The following is a 15000-nucleotide window of genomic DNA, read 5'->3' on the forward strand; positions in this document are numbered from 1 at the left end:
TGTGCACATTAATAGAGGCCTGTTGTAACTGTTCTGGGTGTGTAGCATGACCCCAGGATGTCTGGGAGCTCAGCCAATACTTGACAGAAACTGACTGGTTCCTCTTAAGTTAACGGGAGACAGAGTAAAGGTTATTCCTGCCCACCAATGATTGAGCTATTGTTCTGTCTGGAGCCTGTTTCTGGGCAAAAGATTCATGTTTTGTCTGTGTGTGTGTGACCAGTACGACCATACATCATCTGGGCCGACAGTCAAAGGCGCTTGCTTGCCCAACTTGGGGGAACCGTTGAGCAACTCAAATCAAATCAAAGTTTATTTGTCACGTGAAATGCTTAATTACAGGCTCTAACCAATAGTGCAAAAAAGGTATTAGGTGAACAATAGGTAAGTATAGAAATTAAAACAACAGTAAAAAGACAGTGAAATATAACAGTAGCGAGGCTATATAGAGTAGCGAGGCTACATACAGACACCGGTTAGTCAGGCTGATTGAGGTAGTATGTACATGTAGATATGGTTAAAGTGACTATGCATATATGATGAACAGAGAGTAGCAGTAGCGTAAAAGAGTGGTTGGTGGGTGGCGGGACACAATTCAGATAGCCCGGTTAGCCAATGTGCGGGAGCACTGGTTGGTCGGGCCATTTGAGGTAGTATGTACATGAATGTATAGTTAAAGTGACTATGCATATATGATAAACAGAGAGTAGCAGCAGCGTAAATGAGGGGTTGGGGGAGTGGGCACACAGTGCAAATAGTCCGGGTAGCCATTTGACTACCTGTTCAGGAGTCTTATGGCTTGGGGGTAAACACTGTTGAGAAACCTTTTTGTCCTAGACTTGGCACTCCGCTACCGCTTGCCATGCGATAGTAGAGAGAACAGTCTATTACTGGGGTGGCTGGGGTCTTTGACAATTTTTAGGGTCGTCCTCTGACACCGCCTAGTGTAGAGGTCCTGGATGGCAGGCAGCTTAGCCCCAGTAATGTACTGGGCCGTACGCATTACTCTCTGTAGTGACTTGCAGTCGGAGGCCGAGCAGTTGCCATACCAGGCAGTGATGCAACCAGTCAGGATGGTGCCGCTGTAGAACCTTTTGAGGATTTCAGGACCTATGCCAAATCTTTTTAGTTTCCTGCGGGAGAATAGGCTTTGTCGTGCCCTTCACGACTGTTTTGGTATGTTTGGACCATTCTAGTTTGTTGGTGATGTGGACACCAAGGAACTTGAAGCTCTCAACCTGCTCCACTACAGCCCCGTCGATGAGAATGGGAGCGTGCTCGGCCCTCCTTTTCCTGTAGTGCACAATCATCTCCTTAGTCTTGGTTACGTTGAGGGATAGGTTGTTATTCTGGCACCACCCGGTCAGGTCTCTGACCTCCTCCCTATAAGCTGTCTCGTCGTTGTCGGTGGTCAGGCCTACCACTGTTGCGTCGTCTGCAAACTTAATGATGGTGTTGGAGTCGTGCCTGGCCATGCAGTCGTGGGTGAACAGGGAGTACAGGAGGGGACTGAGCATGCACCCCTGGGGGGCTCCAGTGTTGAGGATCAGCGTGGCAGATGTGTTGCTACCTACCCTCACCACCTGGGGACGGCCCATCAGGAAGTCCAGGATCCAGTTGCAGAGGGAGGTGTTTAGTCCCAGGATCCTTAGCTTAGTGATGAGCTTTGAGGGTACTATGGTGTTGAACGCTGAGCTGTATGAATAGCAATGAATAGCATTCTCACATAGGTGTTCCTTTTATCCAGGTGGGAAAGGGCTGTGTGGAGTGCAATAGAGATTGCATCATCTGTGGGTCTGTTTGGGCGGTATGCAAATTGGAGTGGGTCTAGGGTTCCTGGGATAATGGTGTTGATGTGAGCCATTACCAGCCTTTCAAAGCATTTCATGGCCACGAACGTGAGTTCTACGGGTCTGTAGTCATTTAGGCAGGTTGCCTTCGTGTTCTTGGGCACAGGGACTATGGTGGTCTGCTTGAAACATGTTGGTATTACAGTCTTAATCAGGGACATGTTGAAAATGTCAGTGAAGACACCTGCCAGTTGGTCAGCACATGCCCGGAGCACACGTCCTAGTAATCCATCTGGCCCCACAGGCTTGTGAATGTTGACCTGTTTAAAGGTCTTACTCACGTCGGCTACGGAGAGCGTGATCACACAGTCATCCGGAACTGCTGATGCTCTCATGCATGCCTCAGTGTTGCTTGCCTCGAAGCGAGCATAGAAGTGATTTAGCTGGTCTGGTTGGCTCGTGTCACTGGGCAGCTCGCGGCTGTGCTTCCCTTTGTAGTCTGTAATAGTTTGCAAGCCCTGCCACATAAGATCAGCGTCGGAGCCGGTGTAGTATGATTCAATCTTAGCCTTGTATTGATGCTTTGCCTGTTTGATGGTTTGTCGCAGGGCATAGCAGGATTTCTTATAAGCTTCCGAGTTAGAGTCCCGCACCTTGAAAGCGGCAGCTCTACCCTTTAGCTCAGTGTGAATATTGCCTGTAATCCATGGCTTCTGGTTGGGGTATGTACGTACAGTCACTGTGGGGACAACGTCCTCGGTGCACTTATTGATAAAGCCAGTGACTGATGTGGTGTACTCCCCAATGCCATCGGAAGAATCCCGGAACATGTTCCAGTCTGTGATTGCAAAACAGTCCTGTAGTTTAGCATCTGCTTCATCTGACCACTTTTTTATAGACCGAGTCACTGCTGCTTCCTGCTTTAATTTTTGCTTGTTAGCAGGAATCAGGAGTTGTGGTCGGAAGTATGTCAGGCGTGACTTCCTGACTGTTATCCAGAAACACACACAGTAAGCCAAGACAAATGCTGATTGACAGCTGACTGTGTTATATCAGTTTCACTGACAGTTTCATTAGTGTGTGTAGGGATTTTCCTTTTTGGTTTGTCTCAGCATGAACTCAACAGATTCTTCCAAAACAAAAACGATACTGCTTTCCACGATGCTTCTAAATATGAATACACATGTCCACACATCTCTATTATAATACAAATAAAAGAACAAAATGTTTGGCCCGTATGGCCCTAACAACCTGGTAACTTTAATATTATGCAAACATTTGGTGGCACAGAAAGAAAGGAAACATTACAGAAAGAAAGGAGATATTACTGCACTGTTGGAGCTAGGAACACAAGCATTTCACTACTCACTCACATATCTGCTAAATATGTGTATGTGACAAATACAATTTAGTTTGATTTGATTTGTAAAGGATATCATAAAGGCCCAGTGTAGGCTGCATCTAAATCAATATAAAAATATTTTGCAAATGTATTGAAAGTTAAATACAGAAATCAAATTTACATAAGTATTCACACCCCTGAGTCTATACTTTGTAGAAGCACCTTTGGCAGCGATTACAGATTTGCGTCATCTTGGGTTTGTCTGTATCAGCTTTACACATCTGGATTTGGGGGTTTTCTCCCATTCTTCCTTTTCTCAAGCTCTGTTCTGTTCTCAAGCTCTGTTAAATTAGATGGGGAGCAGTGAAAAACAGCAGTCTTTATGTCCTTCAATCCACAGATTTTCAATGCTTTCAAGTCTGGGCTTTAGGTGGGCCACTCAAGGACTTTCACATTCTTGTTCTGAAGTCATTCCAGCATTGTTTTGGCTGTAAGCTTAGGGTCATTGTCCTGTTGGAACGTAAATCTTTGCCTCAGTCTAAAGTTGTTTGCACTCTAAAGCAGGTCATCATCAAGGATTTGCCTGTATTTGGATCCATTCATTGTTCCCTCTATCCTTGCCAGTCTCCCAGTCCATACAGCTGAATAGCATCCCCATAGCATGATGCTGCCACCAGGCTTCACTGTAGGGATGGTGTTTGACGGGTGATGAGCTGTGCCTGGTTTTCTCAACTTGGTCTCAGAGCATTTCGTATTATTTTGTGTGTATATAAAACCAAAACACTCCATTTACTATGATATGTAACATTTCGTATGGTATCTTAATTTGTGGATGTCCATTATCCATTTTTAATGATATGTTATGAATAACAATTCACACGATATGTTGCGAATTTGTTAAGCGTATCATATGTCACAAATTACAATTTGTTGTTGCTAACAGCTAGGTGGCTAATGCTAACTAGCTCTAGGGGTTAAGGTTAGTGGAAGGGTTAGCTAAAAGGATTAGGGGAAGGGTTAGCTAACTTGATAAGTAGTTGCAACGTAACTAAAAAGTAGTTACAATGTTGCTAATTAGCTAAAAGTTGCTAAAGTGTTCCGTGATGAGATTCAAACACACAACCTTGGGGTTGCTAGACATTTGTGTTATACGTCCACTCATCCACCCCGACCAACCACCCTACTTTTGTTTTTGCCTTAAGTAACCTGTTTTATGTAACCATTATGGAGGAAATTATTGAATTACCTACTATGTTGTTTAATTGAACATACTATGCTGTTTTTACTTGGAGAATTATCCATTGTTATATTTTAGTATAGGCTTGTCTTGTGTGACTTAGTCATGGGTCTGGGCATACAGATAAGAGCCTTTTGGTTTCGACTGTAGTATGTGACATCCTGTTTTAACAATCTACAGGAACTTAGATGTGTGGAAACTGTAAGGGAAATATTATGTATTTACCTGCTTTGTTGAATATTGATCGTTGAATTATATGCTTAACCTCTCTGGGCTAGGCGGGACGTAATCGTCCCACCTACGCAACAGGCAGTGTAATCCCGTGGCGCGATTTTCAAATACCTTAGAAATGCTATTACTTCAATTTCTCAAACATATGACTATTTTACACCATTTTAAAGACAAGACTCTCGTTAATCTAACCACACTGTCCGATTTCAAAAAGGCTTTACAACGAAAGCAAAACATTAGATTATGTCAGCAGAGTACCCAGCCAGAAATAATCAGACACCCATTTTTCAAGCTAGCATATAATGTCACAAAAACCCAGAAGACAGCTAAATGCAGCACTAACCTTTGATGATCTTCATCAGATGACACACCTAGGACATTATGTTATACAATACATGCATGTTTTGTTCAATCAAGTTCATATTTATATAAAAAAACAGCTTTTTACATTAGCATGTGACGTTCAGAACTAGCATACCCCCCGCAAACCTCCGGTGAATTTACTAAATTAGTCACGATAAACGTTCACAAAAAACATAACAATTATTTTAAGAATTATAGATACAGAACTCCTTTGTGCAATCGAGGTGTCCGATTTTAAAATAGCTTTTCGGTGAAAGCACATTTTGCAATATTCTCAGTAGATAGCCCAGCCATCACGGCTAGCTATTTAGACACCCACCAAGTTTAGCCCTGACCAAAGTCAGATTTACTATTACAAAAGTTTGATTACCTTTGATGTTCTTCGTCAGAATGCACTCCCAGGACTGCTACTTCAATAACAAATGTTGGTTTGGTCCAAAATAATCCATCGTTATATCCAAATAGCGGCGTTTTGTTCGTGCGTTCAAGACACTATCCGAAGTGTAAATAAGGGTCACGAGCATGGCGCAATTCGTGACAAAAAAATTCTAAATATTCCATTACCGTACTTCGAAGCATGTCAACCGCTGTTTAAAATCCATTTTTATGCCATTTTTCTCGTAAAAAAGCGATAATATTCCGACCGGGAATCTGCGTTTAGGTAAACAGAGGAAAGAAAACAAAGCATTCGGTCGACGCGGGCACGCGCCTGAGTCTCACAGTACTGTAACCAGCCACTACCCAAACGCGCTACTTTTTTTCAACCAGAGCCTGCAAAGCCACGATTCAGCTTTTTGCCGCCTTCTGAGAGCCTATGGGAGCCGTAGGAAGTGTCACATTATAGCAGAGATCCTCAGTCTTCAATAAACAGAGGCAAGAAGAACGACACCTTGTCAGACAGGCCACTTCCTGCATGAAATCTTCTCAGGTTTTTGCCTGCCATATGAGTTCTGTTCTACTCACAGACACCATTCAAACAGTTTTAGAAACTTTAGGGTGTTTTCTATCCAAAGCCAATAATTATATGCATATTCTAGTTACTGGGCAGGAGTAGTAACCAGATTAAATCGGGTACGTTTTTTATCCAGCCGTGTCAATACTGCCCCCTAGCCCTAACAGGTTAACAATAGTAAGAGATTTTCATAACTACAAATGCTGTGCTTCTGTAAAGGGATGGTTCCCCTCTAGCTCCCTGCAGCTGGTCTGTGGATATAGTCAAGGACATAGTGTGAGCCGAGATAGAGAGAGCCTGAGAAATAGAACAAACCCCTATTTGTTTCTAATGATCTTTGCTTCTGAGAAACTAACCCAAGGTACGGGGAAACAACACCGGTGAACATAACCACAAGATGAACCCAAGGTAGCTTATGATGCCCCGATCTGCATGGGAGGGGTGGAACCAGCCATGACTAAGCATTTTTAGGTCTGCTATATAGGACCTCTGTTTTTTCTGTATCGTTGAGCTCTCGGCCTTACACTCAAGAGTGTGGGGTCGACCAGCTTCATTATTGCAATTCTTATTAAATAAAGATGATCGTTTGAAGAAATGACAAAGTCTCTCTCACTTGGTTAGAATGTCCTGCTAAACATTCAGGTAAAACACAGACACACACACACTGCCACATGAACACAGACACACACATATTATTCAGTTGTTCACATTTGTCTTGATCGACAGGTTTTCCAGTTTGTTGTTGTTGTTGATGTTAAACTTGTCCTCCACTTTATATTGGCTGAGTATCTGTACCAGACTGTTGGTCAGAAAGCCAAGCTGAGAAATGGTAGTCAACTGATTCGCTCTGAGGACCATTGTGAACCAAACCCTGACTTCCTTGATGACCCTGACTACCCTGACCAAAACCATGCTTATCCTGAACCAAACCAGGCCTATGCACATACAAACCTTGCCTACCCTGAAGAAATCCTTGCCTACTCTGATGACCAACACCAGGCTAACTTCGGACCAAACCATTCCTACCACCACTAACCAGGACCAGAGTGTTGCTGTATGACTGAAGACACTTTGGGCGCTAACATTGAATTGCTCAGTGGAGTTTGGTGGGAGGAGCAATAGGAGGATGGGCTCATTGTTATGGCTGGAATGGAATATTTGGAACGGAGTCAAACGTGGTTTCCATATGTTTGATACCATTCCATGAATTCCATTCCAGCCATTACAATGAGCCCGTCCTCCTGTAGCTCCTCCCACCAGCCGCCACTGGAATTGCTCTAACTCTAAATGCTCAGTTCAGTGCTTTCAGAGGAAGACAGGTATAGACCAGGGTCAGATGTAAGGATCAGGGAGGTGTCATGATATGGCCCACTTTGGGTATAGTTAGTACCATCCCCCTCTCTCTCCCTCTCTCTCCCTCCTACACCCAGGTTCTGTTATCTCAGGTCGTAAATTCCTGGAGGAGACTCTCCTCCTGGACATGCAGAAAGAGACACATTTACAGAGAACAAAGGAACTTCTTCTACATCACAGAACTTGAGAACTGAACAATATCCATGTTTTGGAGAATGTGTAAACGGTCGGTGGAGTAGCCAGTTACGACCCGGTCCGTTTTGTTTCATGTTTGTGACCTTATGAAAGACAATACAGCCACATTACCATAAGTTTGTTTTACAGGAGCCTCCGTTATGAGGTTTACGTCTAATTATTGTATAAAACGAATGAGTAAAGATGAAACTATTTGTGAAATTATATAAGGTGATGTTGAACCATTAATGTGAGAGAATTGTATATCCTTCAAAGTCATTGGCCCGCCCCCGTGAGCACAGACATGATCTGGCTCATGGGACAGCCCTTTTCTACTGTTACGAATAAAACCCCCACCTGAAGAATCCCAGTTCAGACCATGCATACCTCGGTCAGCTGAGGGAGCGAAGGTTGAGCAGAGACCACAGAAACCTCAGTATAAGCTAAGGTTGTAATGGTTGTTGAAACTCTGAGACTATTGATCCCGACAGAATAAGAGCAAATCTTCGATACTAATTACTAGTCTGCAGCTAGTGTCACATCCTGACCAGTAAAAGGGGTTATTTGTTATTGTAGTTTGGTCAGGACGTGGCAGGGGTGTGTTTGTTTTGTGTTGTTGGGTATTTTGGATAGTGTTCTATGTTTTGTATTTCTATGTTCTATTTCTATGTCTAGTTTATTGTTTTGACTTTCAATTGGAGGCAGCTGTTCCTCGTTGACTCTAATTGAAGGTCCTATTTAGTAGGGGTGTTTTTTCTATGGGTTTTGTGGGTAGTTGTTTCTTGTTTAGCTGTGTACCTGACAAGACTGTTTTCGTCGTTCTTTTTGTTCAGTGTTCATTTATTTAAAAAAAGAAGATAATGAGCATTCACGTACCCGCTGCATTTTGGTCCAATCACTACGACGGCCGTGACAGAACTGCCCACCACAAACGGACCAAGCAGCGAAGGAAGGAGCAGCACCTGGAGAGCAGCTATCTGGAATCGTGGACATGGGAGCAAATTCTGGACGGGGCTGGACCATGGAACCAGGTTGGGGAATACGCTCGCCCTAAGGAGGAGCTGGAGGCAGCCAAGGTGGAGCGGCGCCGTTATGAGGCCTTATACGCGCCGATTGGACAGTATGAGAGGCCGCCCCAAAACATTTTTTTGGGGGGGGCACACGGGGAGTGTGGCTAGATCAGGCAAGAGCCCTAAGCCAACTCCCCGTGCTTATTATGGGGAGTGTTTGGCAGTGAGAGCGCCGGTCTATGCGGAAGTGCGCAAAATCTTGCCCATGCGCACGCACAGTCCGGTGTGTGCGATCCCAGCCTCCCGTAAGTGCCGTGCTAGAGTGGGCATCCAGCCTGGGAGAAGTGCGCCGGCACAATACATCTGGCCACCAGCGCGTCTCCTGGGCCCAGTCTACCCTGCGCCTGCTCTACGCACGGCAGCCATCAGGCCTCTGCACAGTCCAGTTCGCCCTGTGCCAGCACTCCACCCGTGCAGGGCTACTGTGACTACCCAGCCAGGACGGGTGGTGCAGGCTGTGCGCTCCAGACCTCCAGTGCTGGTTCATGGCCCGGTGTATCCAGTTCCTGCTCCTCGTACTGGCCTCAAGGTGCATGTCTCTAGTCTGGCATCTCTAAAGCCAGCACCACGCACCAGGCCTCCAGTGCGTCAGCCCAGTCCAGTACGTCCTGTTCCCGCTCCTTGCACTAGCCTTGGGGTGCGTGTCCCCAGCCTGGTACCTCCAGTACCAGCCCCACGCACCAGGCCTCCAGTGTGTCAGCCCAGTCCAGTACGTCCTGTTCCTGCTCCTCGCACTAGCCCTGTGGTGCGTGTAAATAGTCTGGCGTCTCCAAAGCCAGCCCCATGTATCAGGCTTTCAGTGCGCAGTCCCCGTCCAGAGCTTCCGACGACAGTACCCCGTCCAGAGCTTCCAAAGACAGTACCCCGTCCAGAGCTTCCGGCGACAGTACCCCGTCCAGAGCTTCCGGCGACAGTTCCCCGTCCAGAGCTTCCGGCGACAGTTCCCCGTCCAGAGCTTCCGGCGACAGTTCCCCGTCCAGAGCTTCCGGCGACAGTTCCCCGTCCAGAGCTTCCGGCGACAGTTCCCCGTCCAGAGCTTCCGGCGACAGTTCCCCGTCCAGAGCTTCCGGCGACAGTGCCCCGTCCAGAGCTTCCGGCAACAGTGCCCCGTCTAGCGATGGCCCACAGTTCGGAGCCTGCAGAGACGGCCCACAGTCCAGAGCCAGCAGAGACGGCCCACAGTCCGGAGCCAGCAGAGACGGCCCACAGTCCGGAGCCAGCAGAGATGGCCCACAGTCCGGAGCCGACAGAGACGGCCCACAGTCCGGAACCGACAGAGACGGCCCACAGTCCGGAACCGACAGAGACGGCCCACAGTCCGGAACCGACAGAGACGGCCTACAGTCCAGAACCGACAGAGTCACCCTACAGTCCGGAACCGGCGCAGCCAGAGTCGCCCTCCAGTCCGGAGCTCCCAGAGTCGCCCTCCAGTCCGGAGCTCCCAGAGTCGCCCTCCAGTCCGGAGCTCCCAGAGTCGCCCTCCAGTCCGAAGTCTCCAGCAACGCGCATCAGTCCGAGGTCTCCAGCGACGCGCATCAGCCCGAGGTCTTCAACGATGCGCCTTAGTCCAGAGACTTCGGGAGGGGTAAAATATAATAAATAGTTAGCGGGGGTGGACAGGTTAGGTTGGGGAGTAAGGCCAGAGCCTGAGCCACCTCCATAGTAGGAGGTTGGGGAGGGGGTGTAGCACAAGAACCATCGGTGACGGTGGCCACCCTCCGGGATTATTTTTGTTTTGGGTTTATTTTTGTGTTTTTGTTTAAGGTGCATCCGGGGACTGCACCTTGGGGGGGGGGGGGGGGGTACTGTCACGTCCTGACTAGTATAAGGGGTTATTTGTTATTGTAGTTTGGTCAGGACGTGTCAGGGGTGTGTTTGTTTTGTGTTGTCTGGGTTTTTGGGTAGTGTTCTATGTTTTGTATTTCTATGTTCTATTTTCTATTTTTTCTATTTCTATGTCTAGTTTATTGTTTTGACCTTCAATTGGAGGCAGCTGTTCCTCGTTGCCTCTAATTGAAGGTCCTATTTAGTTGGGGTGTTTTTTCTATGGGTTTTGTGGGTAGTTGTTTCTTGTTTAGCTGTGTGCCTGACAAGACTGTTTTCGTCGTTCTTTTTGTTCAGTGTTCATTTATTTTAAATAAAGAAGATAATGAGCATTCACGTACCCGCTGCATTTTGGTCCAATCACTACGACGGCCGTGACAGCTAGAAATTATGTCGACCTGGAATGTGAAGACCAACAACCGCCGAAACATCTATTCTATAAGAACATTTTTGAAGGGTACTCTCAAGTATCCAGAGAGACTTCATGGAAGCAGAGAGACGATCAGATGAACTTTCCAACAGAAAGACGGACGATTCCAACAGAGATCACGATGACACACTGAGCGTAAATATACACTGCTCAAAAAAAATAAAGGGAACACTTAAACAACACAATATAACTCCAAGTCAATCACACTTCTGTGAAATCAAACTGTCCACTTAGGAAGCAACACTGATTAACAATAAATTTCACATGCTGTTGTGCAAATGGAATAGACAACAGGTGGAAATTATAGGCAATTAGCAAGACACCCCAATAAAGGAGTGGTTCTGCAGTGGTGACCACAGACCACTTCTCAGTTCCTATGCTTCCTGGCTGATGTTTTGGTCACTTTTGAATGCTGGCGGTGCTTTCACTCTAGTGGTAGCATGAGACGGAGTCTACAACCCACACAAGTGGCTCAGGTAGTGCAGCTCATCCAGGATGGCACATCAATGCGAGCTGTGGCAAGAAGGTTTGCTGTGTCTGCCAGCGTAGTGTCCAGAGCATGGAGGCGCTACCAGGAGACAGGTCAGTACATCAGGAGACGTGGAGGAGGCCGTAGGAGGGCAACAACCCAGCAGCAGGACCGCTACCTCCGCCTTTGTGCAAGGAGGAGCAGGAGGAGCACTGCCAGAGCCCTGCAAAATGATCTCCAGCAGGCCACAAATGTGCATGTGTCTGCTCAAACAGTCAGAAACAGACTCCATGAGGGTGGTATGAGGGCCCGACGTCCCCAGGTGGGGGTTGTGCTTACAGCCCTACACCGTGAAGGACGTTTGGCATTTGCCAGAGAAATCCAAGATTGTCAAATTCGCCACTGGCGCCCTGTGCTCTTCACAGATGAAAGCAGGTTCACACTGAGCACGTGACAGATGTGACAGAGTCTGGAGACGCCGTGGAGAACGTTCTGCTGCCTGCAACATCCTCCAGCATGACCGTTTTGGTGGTGGGTCAGTCATGGTGTGGGGTGGCATTTCTTTGGGGGGCCGCACAGCCCTCCATGTGCTCGCCAGAGGTAGCCTGACTGCCATTAGGTTCCGAGATGAGATCCTCAGACCCCTTGTGATACCATATGCTGGTGCGGTTGGCCCTGGGTTCCTCCTAATGCAAGACAATGCTAGACCTCATGTGGCTGGAGTGTGTCAGCAGTTCCTGCAAGAGGAAGGCATTGATGCTATGGACTGGCCCGCCCGTTCCCCAGACCTGAATCCAATTGAGCACATCTGGGACATCATGTCTCGCTCCATCCACCAACGCCACGTTGCACCACAGACTGTCCAGGAGTTGACGGATGCTTTAGTCCAGGTCTGGGAGGAGATCCCTCAGGAGACCATCCGCCACCTCATCAGGAGCATGCCCAGGCATTGTAGGGAGGTCATACAGGCACGTGGAGGCCACACACACTACTGAGCCTCATTTTGACTTGTTTTAAGGACATTACATCAAAGTTGGATCAGACTGTAGTGTGGTTTTCCACTTTAATTTTGAGTGTGACTCCAAATCCAGACCTCCATGGGTTGATAAATTGGATTTCCATAGATTATTTTTGTGTGATTTTGTTGTCAGCACATTCAACTATGTAAAGAAAAAAGTATTTAATAAGATTATTTCATTCATTCAGATCTAGGATGTGTTATTTTAGTGTTCCCTTTATTTTTTTGAGCAGTATATATTGATTGCAATTATTCCCGAATGAGTGAGCATTCATGTGCAAAGGCTTAGCATTTATATCAGTATAATTATCAACTGTGTAGTGACTTGTCTTTCACGCCCTCCTCAGTCCACACCCACTTCCCTTTGTCCACCAAGCCGTCATATCGGCTTAGCCCACTAGGGAACCTCCCCTATCATTTCCTTGTAACCATATCTACTGTTTGTTTGTTCATGAATTTCTGTGATTATTTAGTTACTTAGTAAATAAATGATTAAGACAATTGATGTATGGATGATTCATAGTAAAGGCTGGGTTCGTGCAGATAACCAACGATTCACGACGTTCAGAATGAGACTACCGTAAAGGTAAAGAATAATTCATTAATTTGAAGACTAATTAATCAGATATTAAAATATCTGAAGAGTTATAATAGGAAAATTATAACTTTGTAATCTGAAGTTTTTCCTTGGTGCCCCGACTTCCTAGTTAATTACATTTAAATGATTAGTTTAATCAGGTAATAATAATTACAAAGAATTGATTTGATAAAATAACAGTCTTCAATTCTATGATGCCATAGACACAACAGAGGATACCGGAAGAGGAAGACAGGTATAGACCAGGGTCAGATGTAAGGATCAGGGAGGGTTCAGGTAGAAGAAGACAGGTATAGAACAGGGTCAGATGTAAGGATCAGGGAGGGTTCAGGTAGAGGAAGACAGGTATAGAACAGGGTCAGATGTAAGGATCAGGGAGGGTACAGGTAGAGGAGGACAGGTATAGAACAGGGTCAGATGTAAGGATCAGGGAGGGTACAGGTAGAGGAAGACAGGTATAGACCAGGGTCAGATGTAAGGATCAGGGAGGGTTCAGGTAAAGGAGGACAGGTATAGAACAGGGTCAGATGTAAGGATCAGGGAGGATACAGGTAGAGGAGGACAGGTATAGAACAGGGTCAGATATAAGGATCAGGGAGGGTTCAGGTAGAGGAGGACAGGTATAGACCAGGGTCAGATGTAAGGATCAGGGAGGGTACAGGTAGAGGAAGACAGGTATAGAACAGGGTCAGATGTAAGGATCAGGGAGGATACAGGAAAACAGGTATAGACCAGGGTCAGATGTAAGGATCAGGGAGGGTTCAGGTAGAGGAAGACAGGTATAGAACAGGGTCAGATGTAAGGATCAGGGAGGGTACAGGTAGAGGAGGACAGGTATAGAACAGGGACAGATGTAAGGATCAGGGTGGGTACAGGTAGAGGAAGACAGGTATAGAACAGGGTCAGATGTAAGGATCAGGGAGGGTACAGGTAGAGGAGGACAGGTATAGACCAGGGTCAGATGTAAGGATCAGGGAGGGTACAGGTAGAGGAAGACAGGTATAGAACAGGGTCAGATGTAAGGATCAGGGAGGGTTCAGGTAGAGGAAGACAGGTATAGACCAGGGTCAGATGTAAGGATCAGGGAGGGTACAGGTAGAGGAGGACAGGTATAGAACAGGGACAGATGTAAGGATCAGGGTGGGTACAGGTAGAGGAAGACAGGTATAGAACAGGGACAGATGTAAGGATCAGGGAGGATACAGGTAGAAGAAGACAGGTATAGAACAGGGTCAGATGTAAGGATCAGGGAGGATACAGGAAGAGGAGGACAGGTAAAGATATGTGATACTGGATAGAGTTAATATACTGGATTATATGTTTGATGTGGGGGGGTGAGGGTAAGAAGACGGGTGAGGGTAAGGGGGGGTAAGGGGAGGGGTGAGATTGAGGGTAAGGGGAGGGATGAGGGTAAGAAGAAGGGTGAAGTTAAGGGGAGGTTTGAGGGTGAGAATAAGGGTGAGGGTAAGGGGAGGGGTGAGTGTAAGGGGAGCGGTGAGGGTAAGAAGAAGGGTGAGGGTAAGGGGAGGGGTGAGGGTGAGAAGAAGGGTGAGGGTAAGGGGAGGGGTGAGGGTGAGAAGAAGGGTGAGGGTAAGGGTAGGGGTGAGGGTGAGAAGAAGGGTGAGGGTAAGGGGAGGGTGAGAAGAAGGGTGAGGGTAAGGGTAGGGGTGAGGGTGAGAAGAAGGGTGAGGGTAAGGGGATGAGGGGATGTTTGGGTAAGGGTAGGGCTGAGGGTGAGAAGAAGGGTGAGGGTAAGGGGATGAGGGGATGTTTGGGTAAGGGTAGGGGTGAGGGTGAGAAGAAGGGTGAGGGTAAGGGGATGAGGGGATGTTTGGGTAAGGGTAGGGGTGAGGGTGAGAAGAAGGGTGAGGGTAAGGGGATGAGGGGATGTTTGGGTAAGGGGAGGGGTGAGGGTGAGAAGAAGGGTGAGGGTAAGGGGATGAGGGGATGTTTGGGTAAGGGGAGGGTTGAGGGTGAGAAGAAGGGTGAGGGTAAGGGGATGAGGGGATGTTTGGGTAAGGGGAGGGGTGAGGGTGAGAAGAAGGGTGAGGGTAAGGGGATGAGGGGATGTTTGGGTAAGGGTAGGGGTGAGAAGAAGGGTGAGGGTAAGGGGATGAGGGGATGTGGTAGGGTCAGATTTATTTAGGTC

The 15000-nt window shown here is 47.0% G+C and overlaps 1 protein-coding gene across 8 annotated transcripts in view; it reads left to right on the forward strand.

The window, feature by feature from the left end:
* typh (Thymidine phosphorylase) overlaps window positions 1–148 on the forward strand; it is a 5467-nt gene extending 5319 nt beyond the window's left edge. For all 8 annotated transcript variants that reach the window (XM_082977191.1, XM_082977192.1, XM_082977188.1 and 5 more), the window contains 1 exon segment: window positions 1–148. This exon segment is cut by the window's left edge and continues 460 nt beyond it. The gene's annotated coding sequence lies outside the window, so the exon portion shown is untranslated.
* The last annotated feature ends 14852 nt before the right edge of the window (window positions 149–15000 follow it).

This window comes from Salmo salar, chromosome 07 (genome assembly GCF_965601325.2).
Source record: "Salmo salar chromosome 07, fSalSal1, whole genome shotgun sequence".
Lineage (NCBI taxonomy): Eukaryota > Metazoa > Chordata > Actinopteri > Salmoniformes > Salmonidae > Salmo > Salmo salar.